Source organism: Poecilia reticulata, chromosome 8, assembly GCF_904066995.2.
Source record: "Poecilia reticulata chromosome 8, P_reticulata-male-v2, whole genome shotgun sequence".
Lineage (NCBI taxonomy): Eukaryota > Metazoa > Chordata > Actinopteri > Cyprinodontiformes > Poeciliidae > Poecilia > Poecilia reticulata.
The window spans coordinates 249477-268210 of record NC_088837.1 but is presented as its reverse complement, the minus strand read 5'-3'; the positions used below and the strand labels follow the sequence as shown (position 1 = coordinate 268210).

At 41.6% G+C, this 18734-nt stretch overlaps 2 long non-coding RNA genes across 2 annotated transcripts in view; one reads left to right on the top strand and one right to left on the bottom strand.

Moving 5' to 3' along the window:
* LOC103468219 (uncharacterized) overlaps positions 1–18734 on the top strand; it is a 352500-nt gene that overhangs the window by 105041 nt on the left and 228725 nt on the right. The gene's annotated exons all lie outside the window — the stretch shown is intronic.
* Positions 7680–17323, bottom strand: LOC145552411 (uncharacterized). Its single transcript, XR_014088447.1, has 2 exons — positions 15666–17323; positions 7680–9796 (listed from the first exon to the last, which is right to left on the bottom strand). It is a non-coding gene; the product is annotated as an uncharacterized LOC145552411 (long non-coding RNA).

Sequence of the window (18734 nt, the reverse complement as noted above, 5' to 3'; positions counted from 1 at the left end):
CACTGTGCAGCCCTGAAAGGATAAATATAGAAACAACGATAAAACAATTGCATTAAATTAAAATAAATCCGATGCAGACAACTTAATTCCAAAAACAGTCCGGTCCAACCCTGCCAGATTAAAATATCATTACTAATCTGCTTCATCCTTATTTATTATTTACATAATAATAGTAGCTCTTCTTCAGTCTGATCTCCTTGATTACATTCTGTAAAAATTAAACAGCTGCTGATTACTGACTTCGCTGTGAAGTGAAACGAACAAGCTGTTTTTCACAACGGAGATTCGGCTGTTAGTTCGTTAGACACTCTGTCTGATCCACAGTGCGCAATAAGGAATGCGCAAATTATTTATTTGTTTATTTGGAGATTTCATTGTACTCATTGAAATCATTCCAACAACCCCGACCTAAAAAGCCTAAGAAGTTGTGTGTTGCATAAATAAATCTTGTTGGACATCTGGATCCTTAGCACTCAACAAAAATAATAATAACGCAAACAAATCAAAAAAGGAGGAAAAAGTTACTCATCCAAATGCTTTACATTGGACTTCTCTATCTATCTATCTATCTATCTATCTATCTATCTATCTATCTATCTATCTATCTATCTATCTATCTATCTATCTATCTATCTATCTATCTATCTATCTATCTATCTATCTATCTATCTATCTATCTATCTATCTATCTATCTATCTATCTATCTATCTATCTATCTATCTATCTAGAAAGCTTTCCTATTTGATTTCTACAGATAAGTAAGCAGTTTTATTTCTCCACTGACCTACATTTGACCCTTTCCAGTCCAGGACCTGTTTCCCAACACTTCCGTCTTGGAAAAAACAAGTTAAAATTTAACCGAAGAAAAGTTGAATAACAGAAACGGGGCAAAACAGTCTATTGATCTCATTGTTACTTTTATTGTCGTTTCCGTCGCTCTGACTGGCGATAGGGCCTACCATAATATTCACTGGTCCAGTACACACCTCGACACCGAATGTGGTTTCATACTGCAGACTCAGACCTCCCGTCATCTGTCTGTCATCATACAACATGTTCCCCAGGTAAAAATTGGTCTGCATTTATATTCATTGTTGAGTTTGACGGTTATTGAGACTGGACGAAGTAGAGCAAAATGTCAAATTAGACATTGACAAAAATACTTTTATGTTTATTCATTGCTCATGTTTGTTTTCAGATGAAATTTTATTCGATTTTGTGTTTGACATTACATTTTCCGTGTTTATGGCCCCTATTATTTTGCTTTGAAATAAAACATATTTAACGTGTTTTATTTTAACAAAACACTGTAAATATGGACATCTTTACTTTTGTCGCAGTATCTTATAAGCAGTTTTCTTATAGCTATAAACTAATTTTAAAATTCCCGTTCTTAGAATATTCTATTTAATGATTAATCTTTGGATGGTGTAGATTTACTCCGCTTTTTAGCGTTTCTTTGTTTTCAATTTTAAAATTGTTTTAATTTTTATTATTATTATCATTATTATTATTAGTAGTAGTAATAGTAGTCATATATTATAACAGATTCTTCTGTGGTCGCCTTCTCTTGTTAAGAGAGAAGGCGGTACACTAGGGGTATCTCCAATACAGAGCCGTATTATTTTCATCACAGAGGTAGTTATTATATCAGTTTATTTGTTTTAATTAGAGAAAGTAGATGTTACCTCGATTCAAAACGAAGACCTGCCATGTCCGCAGATAAATACTTAGAAATTCCTATTGAATACTAAAGATGATCTGCATTGTTTTCGCTAGACGTTTACGTTCACACAGCATTTTAATAAAATCGTTGTATCACACACACACAATGAAATTCTAAATGAAAAGACACACATTTTCTCAAGTGGGAGTGAGTGAAAAGCGCTAACAAGCATGTCAGCAGATTAATGCATTAAAACTGCCGTATTAAAAAATAAAAAAATAAACAAAGCTCAGTATACTGTACATGCCCGTAGAACTGTCATTCCATTATTGGTGGATGCATCAAAAGGATTTTAGAACAGGATCTAAAAAAAAACGTCTATTTTTGTTTACTTAGCTTTATGCCCTTCCAGCTCCTGGGCTCCCAGTGAGCAGGCAGTTGTTTTGTCTTTGTTTGAGCTACACCAAAACAACTTTTATTTTTATTCTTTTTATGCTGATGAGTTATAATTAATTTAGAATACCGTGAACCACAACTATGGCATTTCGGAGCGTGAATGGATTCTGCCTGTACCAAATTCACAAACATTGTATGTCGCTAAATTATTTTTTATTTCAATTAATTACCTATAGTAATTGTTGTTTTATTTTAATCAACAGTGAAAGTCAGATTAAATAAAGTTTAATATAACTATGAAAGACATGTTTTAGAGGAGGCTGATGCAGGGCATTGCTAATTCTTTTTACCTATTGCTACATCTAATAAAATCCAACAGGTTAAAGTTCTGGAAGTTTGGTTTGAATGCAAAGCAGTATCAGCGGTCCTCCTTATGACTTTATAATTCAGGAATCAGACATTTATGGACCTCTTTCACCAGTCTTATTACCAGTGGTGGGAAGTAACGAAGTACAAGTACTTCGTTACTGTACTTAAGTAGAGTTTTCGTGTATCTGTACTTTACTTAAGTAGATTTAATAATGGGGACTTTCTACTTTTACTCCACTACATTTTACAGTAAGTATCTATACTTTCTACTTCACTCCATTTCTACAAAACTGTCGCGTTACTCGTTACATCCAAGTCGCGTGGCGCTTTTTTTCCGTTAAAATGTGAAGTTCAGGGATTTAAGGTGGCGCCGTAAAATCCAAGCAATAACGTAATTTAGTGTCTGTTGTCACCCATCGGCTCCACTTTTACTCGCAAGCGGAGCTCCAGACATGCGCAGTGGTTTCCTCTGAGCGGCAGGAGATGTCTATCTAATCGATAATAGCTGCATAAATCATAAGATATGGCGACATGTAAAATCAGCAGCGCTTCGTTTTCACAGACGGTGGGACTTCGTCCAACTTTTAGCGTCACTTGGAAGGAAAGCTTAAAGAAAAGTAAGATCTGTGGACGTGATGCTAGCTAAGCTAGCTGTACTGAGACACATGTTGCATCTGATGAAAAAAAGTTGTCACTCATGCGCTGAATTATTGTAGGTGTTGACTGAGGTGTCGCATATGGGACAACGCTGTGACCAAAGTCTGCAATTTAGTGATATAACATTCAGGAACGATCCAATTCTTCTGGACGGATCTTTACTAAGTCCTAAGGACTGAAGCCGACGAGGGTCCCCGTCTTCAATCAGTGTTGCTTCCTAAGTGGACAGTTTGATTTCACAGAAGTTTGATTTACTTGGAGTTATATTGCGTTGTTTAAGTGTTCCCTTTATTTTTTGAGCAGTGTATGTGTATATATACACATACACTGTGTGTGTGTATATATATATATATATATATATATACACACATTTATTTAATCGCTGAATAAGTAAAAGTTGAACGTATGAACACAGAGCATGCTCATTGCTCATTGATTGATTTCGTCTCCTGTCATGGTGGCAAACATCGCAGTGGGAGGGAGGGTGAGAACAGTCACGATGCTCCTTCTGCTTGGTTACTTGTTGCGCCGTTGGACAGTGTTCATAGTTGAACGTTATTTACCGTTAATTGCGATGTTTCAGTTGTGGTTTCTGATATGGGCAACCGCCCAGGGCGTTATTTTTCTAGGGATAGCAGGAGACATCTGCGGATTATAGCACAGCGATGAAAGCAAAACAGAATTAAGTGAGTTTTAATTGATAATGGTTAAATTTATTTCAGCTCTTAAGTATTTAATATCTAGGTGTTTTTATGGGAATGTGGATCTTTCAGATCAATCTGAAAACCAATTTTGATAGGTAAACTTAATGTTATTGTGTCATTTAGTGTGGGGCGCTGGTCTTGGGTTCGGTGGTCATGACTACAACTCTGCTACATGGCTCCTTGGTTGCATGTCCTCCACCCAGCCCGCACCTTCTTTACATCTCCTTTCAGTTGGATTTCTTTCTAAATAAATGTGACTAATGAAGTTCATGCTATGTTAGGACAGGAGACAAAATGTTTCCATCCCTGAAATTATGATTCATAGAATCACATATCTAAGACTAAACTGTTACAGAGAATAAACACAATAAGAACATGTTTAATCTGTGGTAGTGTTAATTAAAATGGCACATTTCTGATGTATTAAAATTAAATACGATCGGCACACTTAATGATATTAGCGATTAAGTAATGCATTCAGCAAGTACTTTTACTTGTAATACTTAAGTATTTTTAAAAGCCAGTACTTTTTTACTTTTACTTAAGTAAAATGTTAATGTGGTACTTGGACTTTTACTTGAGTACATTTTTGACTGTGTATTTGTACTTTTACTTAAGTACATTTTTTGAGTACTTTCACCACCACTGCTTATTACTGTGACACACATGTTTCAAACTCAAGGCCCAGGGGCCAAATCCAGTGTTACAGGGTCACAAGTTTTTATGTGTCCCTAGAGCAGTGGTTCTTAACCTTTTTTGAGGTATCGAACCCCCCAATTACATATGCGCATTCGCCGAACCCTTCTCATGCCAACCGCCCCCCACCCCTCGACACACAAAATACTTTGCGGGATTCTGTATTAGCTGTGTAACCACCCCCACATCACTAGAGGCAGTAGCAACCCCGAAAAGATGCGACTAAGGAGCAGATTTAGACTATAGAATTTGGTAAAAACTGTGAGCTTTGCTGAAGTAATTAAAGACACAACTTCAAATCCATGCTGAGAGAGGAACTCCTTCAATCAGTGCTCCTCCGCAGCACTGATTAGCTAAGCAATGTAACGTGATCCTCTGCAGCAAGTGATGACAAAGCGGGGCGCGTCATCACGACTTTACACAAGTGTGTCTTTACCGCCGCGGCAGAGACTCCGCCGAACCCCTGAGACCGACTCACCGAACCCCTGGGGTTCGATCGAACCCAGGTTAAGAACCACTGCTCTAGAGGGTCGCATAAATAGAATTGTCAAGGTATCAGTTGTGTGAATAAATATTATTTTATTAATCAAATCAAAACACTTATCTGCATACTGCCAAATTATATCAATGTGAAAAAAATGTTTAATATTATCCAAAAATTAAGAAGTACTCATCGAATGCAGAGACAGCATTTAGCTGTTTGTTAATCAGTAGTTTTATACATTATGTCACAACTGGCCTTTTGTAAATATTCATAATCTTCATATGGCTCAAAATGCTGCAGTAAGGGTCTCTTTAATTCAGATGTCTTTCCAGAGCAGATATTAAAAGACAAAATCGGGAGACAATATTTGGTGTATCAATGCTTTGATGGTCACTGCAGCAGCAATGCAGAATAAGAAACACAGAAAATTATCTGGAAAAGATGTATTAGCAAAAATTTGTGTCCTCCACATGTTGATATTTTAACTACAACAGCAGAAACATATTTAATAAGCATGAATGGAGTTTCCGAACTCCATCCACAGATATACAAAAAAAATGTGCTAAATGTGAGTCAGTGGAAAAAAAAATGGCCCTTTATTTTCAAATTAGTTCATCATTGAAATTCACTTCATTAAGACATTTCTGTCCAGTCAGAGTTCTATCTCACGTCCAATTTCAGTCTCCGTCTTTCCAAGTTGAAATGGAAGCTTTAAAGCAGTGGTCCCCAGAGTCGGTCCTCGAGGGCCGGTGTTACGTCAATCCGCGTTTCCCCATCAGATACGGTTCCCCCGGCGTCTTCTTGCAGCTCCGCCCCGCCCACGCTGCAAAATACGTGCGTGCTCGTGATGAGCACTGAGAAAGCACGCGCGTAGTAAGCAAGCGCTTGTTCGGCGCGCTTGTCTGAGGAACGACGGACACCGTTAAAGCTCAAACAACATGTTTCGGCAAAGTTGTCAAACTTTCTTCACGTTTTTGCGGGAGACTAATAGTAATACTACTACTACTAGTAGTACTACTTCGAAGAAGAAGATTTTTTTTTATTTTTACCAAAACATTTATTTACAAGAATTTGACAATATACTTCTACATAATCAGGTCAATGAAAACAAAATTAAAACAATAAATATTTATGTCAGCAGCTTGTTAAAATTTAGTTCTCCCTGATTTGAAACAGTGCACAATACATTATTAAAACCCCACAACTGTAAAAAACTATTTAAATCCCCGGTGGCTCTGCGGAAGCAAAACTCCAGCCTCAGCCTAGCTTTGACGTTGCACTTCCACAGAGCCACGGCATCAAGTTGAGGTCCAGCCTGCACTTTGTCCCGTCGAGTTAGATAAATTGCCATTTTGGCCTCTGCGATTAAATAGTTTAAAATGAGGGATTTAAAACTGGTGACATGACTGTAATGCACACCGTAGATGAAAGCAGAATTGATAAAAACCACGCCAAAAAGGCTAAAAATTCTCATTAAAAAATAAAAAAAAACTAGTCAACCGTACACAATCTATAAAAACATGAAAAACACCCTCGGACAAACTGCAAAAAAGACACTCATTTAAAACCCCAGGACTGATGACCGATAAAAACGAGTTTGTGGCTATGGCGCCATGCAGTGTCCTCCACTGAAGGTCACCAGTCCTTTTTTTGATTGGAGGCTTGTACAAAGTCCTCCATTGAGGATTCTGTCCTCCGAATTTGTTGCTCCAGACACTACAGACACTGATACAAAATGCATATACTGTATACATTTTGTACAAAGATCCTGAACAGGAGAGCTTTCTGTAAAAGTACAGAGAGCTCTCCTGTTCAGGATCTTTGTACAAAATGTATACAGTATTTTTGGACCAGTTTTGCATAGGTCCATCTCCAAATCCCTACAGTTCATCAAGGGACCACTGTCGTCCTCAAAATTAGGATCCAGAACCACATCTGGGAACGGGTCATTCTGGTCAGGTTGGCACTCTTTTGTTGTATGTAGCTGCAGGAGCCGCTTCTCCTCAGCTGACAGCTGCTCCTTCACCCGCTCCAGAAAGCGCTGCACCAGCCTGGCGGACCGGACCCCAAGCAGTGAGCCAACCTCCTGGACGTCTGAGAAGTCCGGTCCCGCCACCTGCACCAGATGCCTCAAGGTCACTGTCCCGGACCTGGACTGTGCCTCGGACAGTCCCGGCATGCTGCTGTCCAGTCTCGCTCCACACACCAACGGTTCTTCTAAAAGCCAATGCAGAGAATTATGCGTTTTCGCTCTTTGCAATTTAAAAAGAGCGCAGGATTTAAAAACACCCTGATAAAACTGAGGCAACCCCTTTAACTTTAAAAGACTAAAATTAGTTAAAAACAGAGCAGCATCCAGCCCCAGAAAATTAACACGTCTGAGGATACAGCTGGCCACATCCCTCCACACAGGAGATCCTGTCAGGTATTTCTGAATAAACTGTAGATGAAAAGTTGCTGTTCTGCTGGCCAGGTGGACAAGGCCCTGACCACCCTCCTCTCTTGATAAAAACAACACAGACTGGGGCACCCAGTGTAGACCGTTCCAAAAAATGTTGACCATCTCTGACTGTATTTTAACTAATAAACCAGATGGTGGGTCTAAAACATTGAGTTTGTGCCACAGCTGTGATACAACAAGGTTGTTTAAAACCAGCACTCTGCCCCTGTAGGACATCTGGGGGTGGAGCCACTTCCACTTTACCATACCATACCATACCAACTTTATTTATAAAGCACTTTAAAACAACCACAGCTGATACAAAGTGCTGTACATTAAAACACAGCATAATAAAAAAAAAAAAAAAACTCTTACAGTTTAAAAACAAAAACATACACTCTAAAACTAGATCCCGCAGGAGTTAAAAGCCAAGTAAAATAAATGGGTTTTAAGACGAACTTTAAAAGTGGACAGTGAAGGGGCCTCTCTGACCTGCAAAGGCAAGTCATTCCATAACTTAGGACCTATGACAGAGAAAGCCCGGTCCCCTCTGAGCTTCCTCCTGGATCTTGGTACCTCCAAGAGCAGCTGATCTGCTGACCTGAGAGATCGATAAGGTACGTAGGGGTGAAGAAGCTCAGAGAGGTAAGCCGGGGCAAGATTATGCAGTGATTTAAAAACAAACAAAATAATTTTAAAATGAATCCTAAAATATACAGGCAGCCAGTGAAGTGAGGCCAGGACAGGGGTCACATGCTCCCTCTTCCGAGTTCCTGTCAAAAGTCTAGCAGCTGCATTCTGAACCAGCTGCAGACGTGAGAGCAGCGACTGACTGACTCCCAGATAAAGTGCGTTACAGTAATCCAGTCGAGTCGAGATAAAAGCGTGGAAAAGTCCACGCTTTTATCTCATTTTTAAAGTCCATTTTTAAAATATTTTATTTTAAAAATATTTTAAAATAAAATATTTTTTTATTTTAAAAAATAAAAAAATATTTTTTATTTTCTGCTCGACGTTTTCCCAGTTTTTGCTTACAACATCTTTACTGCCTAAAAACACACCAAGATATTTAAAACCATTTCTTTTCCAGGTAAGACCTTGAGGGAGAACCGGGAGCCCAGCAGACCACTCGCCCACAGCCAGGGCTTCACTCTTTCCCCAGTTCACCCTCGCAGCAGACAAGACAGAGAACTTGTAATAGGGCCCGGCCCTGTTGGGACACATTTTTACAATGTGCCCCTCCTGGCCGCAGCCAAAGCACTTTATGCTAGAGGACGTTGCAAACAGCATGTAATCAAATTTGTCTACTCTAACATGAAAGCTTAAATTTAGTTCCTCATCTCGTCGATTCAAGATCATGAACAGCTGTCTCCTATGCGAGACAACATGTTTCAATAACGGCGATTTGCAGCCTGAAGGAACTTTCTTTATGGGTGACACTACCTTCCCATGCCTTGACAATTCCTTGACCAAAAAATCATCACTGATGAACGGCGGCACGTTCGACAAGGTCACCCTAATCACGGGCAGCGTCAAGGGCGACACCTGCAAAAACACGCCGTCCACCGCGACACCCACCTCGACTAGCCGTTGAGCCTGCTCCACCTTCTCCACAAACAGCTCCGTTCGTGCGAGCTGCCGATCTAATGGACCCATGTCCAATCACCTCTCCTACGGCCAAACACACTTCCTCCAGGCCACACGGAGAACCGGCGCCCACCTTGACGCCGTTCTTCCGTGTCAGCGCGGAGAAAGCCCCACCACCAGACACCATGGCGTCGTCAGACACCATGGCGTCGTCAGACGCCGGCCAGCCAAGCACGCCTGACGGCCACACCCGAACCTAAACAAAAACCCCTAAAAATGTGACAAAACTTAACACAAAATCACAACTAAACTATTAACCTAAACACCAAGTGAAAAAAAAACAGTAAGAAAAAACACAAAGATAGAAGTTAAACACTCGTTCGCTCTTTCACTCTTCTTCCCCTCTCCACTCACCCTCCTGTCACACGAAGAATACAAAATAAGATATTACTATAGGTAATAAACTGTGTACAAAAGTTTAAAAATGACAACATAGGTTTGATATAACATTTTATTTAAGAAAAGAGGGACAGATCTTTAAACATATTTGACTCCTTTTTGACTGTCAGAATAACAGTCTATTGTCCACAGAAGAACAGAGTCCATGAGGTTAAGCTTTGTACTGTATGAACCAGGGAAACAGTACAAGTTTTGGTAACCCCAGTTAGACTCTGGTTGGCTTCACTTTGATTTCTTGCGATGTCTTCCTCTCATTCTGGCGTGTAATGAAGCTACTTCTTGACAGTTTTACTGCAGTCCTCAAGAGTCAGCTTTTGGTCAAACTGCAGAGCAACGGCTGAAAAACACAAAAATAAAAGTGAGGAAGGTGCCGGTTAGAAATATGATAAACATTTGAAAAGTTCTGAAAGTCATTGAAATATTAAACGGTGTAATGGAGCTTTAGCGAAAGCTCAAGCTGGAAGACTCCACCCCCTTCGTTCGCCCATCAACGTCATGCTCATCTCCGACCACAGCGCTGGACCTCACCCGGCGCATTCAATCAGCAATCAGGCTCTGCGTAAAATGATCCACACCCAAGCCGTCAGCTGCTTCCCAGCTGCGTTCAATCCGTTCATCGCATGTCACAGCTTCTCCACAGCCTCGTGATTCCCCGTCCTTCGACCTGGCATCCTGCGTTGGCCCTTTCTTTTCCACTCAGACGCCCCTCGGATGCAAGATATTTCTCCTGGCCCGAGCCTCAATCATTTGAACCAGCTTCTCCCACCCATCTCTCACCTGCCTGGGGTTTTCACTTACTCCACGATCCACCTCCGAAATAAAAAAAGAAGAAGAAAATAAAAACATAACAAACCCTCCGGTCACCTCTTTAACTTTGACCTTCGGCCAGTGACGCACGACGCATTACCTTCCGTACAGTCTGTGAGACAAGGTAGTCAATTGCGGAGCTCTACGTGGAGGTGACAGCCTGTCTAAAGAAAGACGACAGAATCAAAGAGGATCTGATGGAAGCAGCAAAAGGCCGTCTTCCTCTGCCTGCCAAGCTTCTCTCACTTCCGCATGCCGGTATGGTCAGCATCTTTCCGGATTTTCCCCTCTACGCCCGTCTCGGGCTGTCAGGACGCTCCTCAGATGCAAGAGATTCCTCGATGATTTCAAGTAGCGTCTCCCCTTTTCTCTCGCCCGACTGGGATTTCTCCATCTCCCGCTCCCTCACCACCTACTCCACGGTCCACCTCTGGCAAGCGGACACGTGATCCCACTGTTTCAACCCGCACCGCCTTTCTTCGCCCCAGCTCCTTCACACCATATTCATGCGCCACTCGAGTTCTAATGTCTACGGACTTTTACCCAAACATCGACCAAGTTAAATTGTCACTTTTTTTTCTCCGAGGCGCCTTTAAACATAACATTAGTTCAGTAGGTGACCGCTGTTGCATAAGAGCCGCAAGGCGTATGTTAGAATCCAGACAGACATGGAGGGATATCTTCTGCATAAAGAGCAGACGCACGTGCATTCAACAGCAGAGCAACGCAGCCCATCTTTAAATGGGTCGTTTGGTCACCGCAGTTATCTATCTGCTTCACATTAGTTATTTGTCGCTAGTCAGCGCACCTGAGCTATATTATAACTCATGCTACCCAGGCCCGGCAGCAAGGGCGGACATCTGGGTGCATTGCCGGCTTCAGTTAATCGTGTCCCGGCTGTCTGCAAGCCCCGTGTTTTACCTACATGGCCAATTCTTTGATAGTCCTGCACCGACTTGGCACCGGAATTTCCTCCACTTCCCTTATCGTGTCGTCTGCAACCTCGTTCCGCAATTAAAACAGTTTTATGTGCCGTTAACACATCGTAATCTATTTTTCAAACCGCCTACAAACGCAACGTGAGCCCAGAGACGTTCACACCATTGCTTGTTAACAAGACGCCCGTGGCTATTGTCGTTGTGTATGTTCAGCTACGTAGATTCGTTCTGCCTGTTGAAAATTCTAGGTTGTAATATATTTTTGGAAAATCTCTGGCTCCATCTTCTGCTCACGGATCCCAGGTTCTCCCGGCGGGCCGAAGTGAAACCACACAGAAAACGATCGTAGACGTCACAGAATTATTGACTTTAATCCAAAAGAAGACATGAAATTACACCCAAAACTGCAGAACAGAGACGTGCATTAATTTACCTGAGACAAAAGGAAAGAAGGAAGAAGAAGGCAAAGATGTGCTTAGATGTCTTTGGAGAATTGCAAGAGCCAATCCGAGTAGTTACTCCCGTGTACAAGGTTTTATAGTAAAGGCGTATTCTAGTCTTCTATTTCTTCAAATAAGGTATCCTTGCTCATCCATCCAGGAGCTGTCTCTGACCCTCTTTAAAGTTAGTCACTCCCTGCACTTTGTTTTCAAGATCAAGCACCAATTGTCACTTTTATCTTAAAGCGGAAGCAGAACCTCTTCTCTACTGGCCAGGACTCCTGCTGTTTCACGGCTTTTCACAGTTCGTGTGAAAGCTGGAACTTCTGATGATTTCCCACACAAGGGGAGTTCAAAAGATCTTAGCAAACAATCTGCTGGTAACATAAAGGTTAATAGGGCAGAATAAGTTATTAATCTGAAAACTATAATTCGGCTTTCCAATCAAGACATGGCAAGTTTTAAAACTAGCATATTTTTAATTTATTATCATGACCTAAACAGCCGATTCAATCAGTTAATCTCGTCTGGAGCAGGGGTTCGCGTCTCGGCTGGCCTTCACATATCAGCGGCATGAGGCATGAATTATCATTTACCTAATTGTGGACTTTTGCCCCGTTGCGACGGCGATACGTGCAGTAGAGGGGCTTGCCAACGTAACATGAAGTTGGCTAATAATTCCTCTTTGGTTCGGTTGAGCCCGTCCAGCGCTCTAATTATTAATCAGCCTTAAATTCCTATTGATGAGGGTCTTTCTCCAATCATTGTTCCAAAAAATAAAAATAAATAAAATAAAAAATTGCTCAGTGTCCATTCACTACTTATCAAAAGCAACCTTAAATAGAAACTGGTTTAGTCTCAATGTAAAACATGTTTTTAGCATCCGATTTATAGGAACTTTCTCCAGACGCACATTGTATAGTGGTGTTTCATATTTCATTCAGGTAGCACAGCACAGTACAGAACAATCCAGAGGATTTAAATGGTCTGGCAGTCACTATTCCAGCAGGTGATCAACAAGTGATTCTTTTCGTAGCTTAAGTTTTAGATTTTTCTTAGTTGTTTCAACTTCAGGATATTCCTGGTCTACTTGCTTCACCGCTATCAACTGATCTGTCCCATATTCAGATGTGTTCAGTTCAAGTCCCATTGGTCGCTTCTCAATTCTTATCTCAAGATCTCCTGAAATCAGCAGATTATTTCCCAGGCCATCCTGCCACTTTCAGGTTATGCAGTTAGTTCTCTTGCTTACCCTGGTCCCACACTCAAATGTGCTCATTCCAGTCTCATTTCTAAGCCAATAGACATTAGACACTTACCAGTCATTCTCGTGGGTCTGTCACTACGGCAATCAGCACTTGCAGGTATCCTAAAGCTCACAGCCCCATCTAGAGTCTGAACTCCCAACCCCACTGTCCAGTGGAGTTCAATCGCATGGCACGTCTCAACATGTCAAAGCTTTTCGACGAGTCTAAGATGGCATTTCCTTTCTATTTCCCATTTTAAATTCAGCCCGTCGGGCATGGCCCTTTTTGGGGGGGATCTCTTATAGTTGGTTCAGCTTCACCTTCAACAGCTCGAGTTTCCAGCTTTTACAAAATTGTTCCCTGGCCGTAACCTGTTTCCTGAGTGGCTATCTCCACAAGCAATCCCAAGTCATCACTCTCATCAGTCGTGTGTTACCATAAAGCTGAACCTTCACCACTTTAATCTTATATCTGCTCGTTTCACCCCTGATCATTTTGACTCTATTGTTGATGAGCCGTCTCTCTCCACCTCTGCTCAGTTCAGCTATTAGATGGAATCGCTCATTTTATGTTTAATCTCAGGTCTTGCTCTGTAATTTTATTTTGTATGTCCCCTGTTTCTTTTATCCTCATTTCGAATCTTAGTTTCTCTTTATGCTCATCCATAGCTTTAGTTTATGTTCAACCTGTCTCCGAGCACTCCCTCGACATTATGTCAGCACTCCTGTCTTTTTCAGTATTCTCTTCATATGATTATGCATCTCTTCCCTGTGTCCATAGCTCACTCTGTGCCAGACGAGCACTCCGCATTTCGCTGGTGGTGGTTGGTCTACCTTGTCCAAAGTGTAAACTTATCATGTGATTGTCCCTTCTGTGTCCTCCCATGCTGCTACCTACAGGTTCGTTTCTGTTATTACTCACTCGCATCCTCCAAAGATTGAACCCGCAAGTCTACTTCTAGCTTCTTTGTCCCTCAACCAATCAGCTCTATTGCCAACCTTTCGGTTTCCCTGAAGCTATCTCAGTAACCCATCAGCTGGCCCTTTAGCAGTCTGACTCCATGCCATCCCAGTAACCCTGCATGTCTCTGCCCCAACAGCTGTCCCACGTTCCAGCGTCACTCAAGCCCCTGTAGCTGTCCCACGTCATTCAGCCCCTGCAGCTGGCCCATGTCCCAGCGTCGCTCAGCCCCTGCAGCTGGCCCATGTCCCAGCGTCGCTCAGCCCCGCTCAGCCCCTGCAGCTGGCCCATGTCCCAGCGTCGCTCAGCCCCTGCAGCTGGCCCATGTCCCAGCGTCGCTCAGCCCCTGCAGCTGGCCCATGTCCCAGCGTCGCTCAGCCCCAGCAGCTGGCCCATGTCCCAGCGTCGCTCAGCCCCTTCAGCTCGCCCATGTCCCAACATTGCCTGCCCCTCCAGCTGGCCCTTGTCCTAGCCTCTCTCTTTGTTGGTCCATGTCTGTGTTTTTCCTTTCCCTCATACTTTTCAGTGTGGCTCCCTTACCGTGGGCACCTATCCTACAGCCTTCTCCAGATATATTTGTGTCCCCTAGCTTCCCAACTCCTGCCTGGCTCTGTGCCTTCAACTATCCTTCACTCTCTTGCCCGGTATTATTTCGGCTCTTTCCTTAGCAGGCCTTCATTCACCAGATGAGCATCATAACATGAAAACCCCTCTATCAATCAAATTTGATTCCTTCTATGAGCTTCTCATCTTCTAGTTTTCTGCACTCCTTCGGCCTACAACCTGTACTTTTCTTTTCTCCACGCATCATTAAGTCGGCATACAGTCGGCATTTAGGTCTCACCTTTCCTCGGCCCTGGCCTCAGCCCTTTTTTGGGGGGAGAGCATCCCTTTTCAGTTATCGGGATGTTCATCGAGTTCACATCAAATCTCAGCTCAAATTAGCTGCCGGGGTCCGAGTGCCAAAGAACTGTTATTCATTCCTCTGTCATTAAATCTTTTAATTGTTCCCTTTTGTCCGTCTGAGTCTCTCCAGATTGAACTGGTTACAGGTCTGAGGACAAATACAAACCATATAGTTCCCCATGTACACTCAGTTAAGTTAAAAATGATCTTAATCTTCCATTAATATTTATCTTAATGTTTACGTGAACAACTACATTTACCTATGAAGCTGCGGCCTAGTGTAGGATTTATGATGCTGCACTCATGTTAAAATGAGGGAATCAATATTTAAAATAAAGGCTGTTTATCAGAAAACCTAAAGATAAAACTCAGGGAGGATCAAGGTTTATTTAACACACCAGAGACAGATAAATAGAGCAAAAGGTGATTTATACTGTAGTTGAAAAAATTATTTATAATTTATACAGAATAAACTTCCATCAAATAGCTGGTTTAATCTTCAATCAACTATAAATATTTCCAAATAAGTCATTACAAAATGTCCACGTGCTGATAAACATCCCACACCAGTAATAACAGACCAGTTCAGTTTAACCAGTTACCAATCCAAGAAACAACAGACTGAATCAGTCATTAGCAGGTTTAGTTCAGTGTTTCACCTGCCTTACATGTTTTAAGTCAGGGGTGTCCAAAGTCTGTCCTCGAGGGCCGGCATCCTGCACATTTTAGATCTCTCCCTGGTGGTAGTAACAACCTTTTCAGCTTGTCAATGTTCCTCTTAGGCCTCTAATGAGCCCTCATATGATCCAGGTGTGTTTAGCCAGGGAGAGATCTAAAACATGCAGGATGCCGGTCCTCAAGGACCGACTTTGGACACCCCTGTTTTAAGTGTTACCCTTCTGCTTCACCTGGATTTAATCTGTGGATGATTAACAACCTTCTGCACTTCTTGATGGCTGATTAACCTTCTCCACTTCTTCATGGCTGCAGACGGTCATGCAATCATCTAACTCAGCTGTTCTGGAACAGAGGCACATCTAAGCACATCATAATAAAAAATGAAAAACAAGTGATTACTATCACAACAATTTAAAGCCTACCTGGAGTAGCCAGCCTTACACTTCCTTGTGCACCACATGCTCTCCCAGACCAAACAAGAGACCCCGCCCTATTTTAAAAACTCAAATCTCACAAAATCTCGCAGGATTTCATACTTAGGCCTGGAGCAGTGGGCAGGATGAAAATACAACATGAGACATGACCTCAATTATTAAAAATATCTGTTTTGCCCCAAAATAACCAGGATTACTATGGGCACAAAACAATCCCCTTATTTTTCAATAAACACATTTAACATCAACGTAATATTGAAAAACTTACCATAAAACTGCTCGGGAGAGAATTCAACTCAGAAGCCAGTTGCAAACAAACCAGCAGCAAAATGGCTGTTTGGTTGGGACAAACCACTAGTTTAAAAAGGGGGAGTCGGACTGTACAACTCCTAGTAGAGACTTGTAGATGTTTTTGTGTCAATACATTATGCACAGTCAGTAATAATACTTACAGACAAGTAAGAAAATGTACATAAAGGAATCACAACCCACTGTTCTCAACATGTAGTGCTTAATTTGAAATATGATTAACCCCCACTTAGTAATAAAATGTTCTGACCCAGAGCTCAAGGATGGGGGGAGGGAAGAAGGGATGAGAGGGGGTAAAGAGGGGAAGGCTGGGAGGAGCAGGTGGGTTTGGGGAGTTTTGGGAGTGAGTAGGGGGAATGAGAAGTTGATGAGGGGTGCAACAAACTGCAGATTGCACACATGGAGGCCTTAGTTCAGGTGTGGGCAATCTTCGTCCTTAATGGCCGGTGTCCTGCAACTCTTAGAAGTCTCACTGGTGGAACACACCTGGATCCAATAGCTGAATCACCTCCTCTGTTCAGGCAGGTTCTCCAGAGTCCTGCTAACGACCTTATTATTTGACTCAGGTATGTTGAAGTAGAGACATCTAAAAGTTGCAGGAGACCCTCGAGGCCTGGAGTTGCCCACCCCTGCCCCAGTCCCTGATGCAGCCGTCGCAGGTTCGATTCCTGGCATTGGCAACCTTCACTGCATGTCTCCCCCCTTTTCTCATTACCCCCTTTCCTGTCAATTAACTATCAAATAAAGGCCACTAGAGCCAAAAAAACTTTAACAAAATAAAATGTGAACATTTAAAACCCTCACCTAAAATTAAAATTGTTTCACTCGGAGCCCAAGGAGGAGGGGAGGAGAGTGGAAAGGGGGAGGAGATTGAGGGGTAGATGGGTCCAGGTGAGGGGTGGGTGGTGGGGGGAAAGGGGTGTGTGTAGAGGGGTGTGAAAAACAGCTTCCATTGATTGAACATTTAGATCACGAGTTCTTCCCCAAACCTTGTCCTCAAGGCAAACTGACCTGCGTGTTTTCATTTCAGCAAAACCCCGTTAATCAGACATCAATTAAAATCATGTGTGCCGAATTAGGGAAATGCTTGCAGGGCTTGGAGGACCAGTGCTGAAACACACTGGATTCACTTTTACTACACTTGAAATAATTCCTTTACATTTGTATCCCTCTTCTGACACAATGACTCAAGCTTGGATCTGTGGTTAGAGCAGTTGACTTGTGGTCGGAAGGTTGACGGTTCAATTTCAGCTCCCTCCTGTGAGGGAGAAATTGAGTTGGATGATTATAATATATTGTATTGGTTAAACTTAAATTAAGTTGGATAAACTTAATAGAATTGCTTGTGACCTACAGAAGCAATTCAATTAAGTTGGTTCAGCTATTTTCTTTTTAGAGTGTGTTTTATGTTGATCCACCGTAATTTGTCGACTTCAACCAAAAATCAACCATTAATCAGTCCTCGGCATTTCAGTCATCAGATTTCAACCACAAAACAACATTGATTCAACTAGAAAATTCCTGCAGAAATTTTACGGGGCCTGTCAAAGTGTGCCCGTCGGATTTTTAATATAGCGTTCTGATGCAAAAATGAGCAATAATGCTAAAGAAAGCTGCAATGTAGTCAATAACCTGCGGGGAGTCAGAAGCATATTCACTAAGCTGTACTTGTACCATTTAGTATGTTGCATAAGCTAAAATGAGCCAAAATGCTAATAATAGTATGAATGCTGTCAGTAGCATGTGGAGCATCACTAGCATGTTGTCTGTCATTACTTACTCCATTCAGTATATGAAACATTGTTAATAAATAAGCGTTCTGATGCTCAACATTAGCATCAATGCTAAGCTGAGCTAAATTGTAGTCAAAATCCTGTGGAGAGTCAGAAACAAGTTGATGAAGCTGTACTTGGACCATTAATTTTGTTAAAATTAATGCATAAGGTGAAATTAGCCAAAATGCTAATGTTAGCATGATTGCTATCATGTTTGGCATCACTAGCATGTTGTCTGTCATTACTTACTCCATTCACTATACAAAATGTTGCTAATAAATAAGAAAAGTGTTCTGATGCTTAATATTAGCATAAATGCTAAGCTGAGCTAAATTGTAGTCCAAAAATGCTAACGCTCTTGCTGTCAAAAGTCAGCTCCATAACCTGTGATTAAAGTTAATACTATCGCCCCACCCTTAGTGATATCCTTTCTCACTCAATTTAAGTGGCCTATTGCAAGTCAGTTTTACACATAATGACAGGTATTAAGCTGTTCATCACCAATACCAGATGACTGAAGCCCTTGCCAGATGTATCACCATATTTCTATGGCTGATATAATTCACTACAACACTACATCGGCTGAACAGAGTGGTCAATGAAATTCAGTCCCCGACTGACGACTATAAACTTCGCACATGGTGTTCTCACTCACGGTCTGAAAAAAAAAAAAAAAAAGTTGGTAATTGTTTTTTTCTCAAAAATTGTCAATCTTCATTCCAAGTATTTTAATTCACATTTAAAAATTCAAAGAAATACAAATTTTATGTAAGCAAAATAT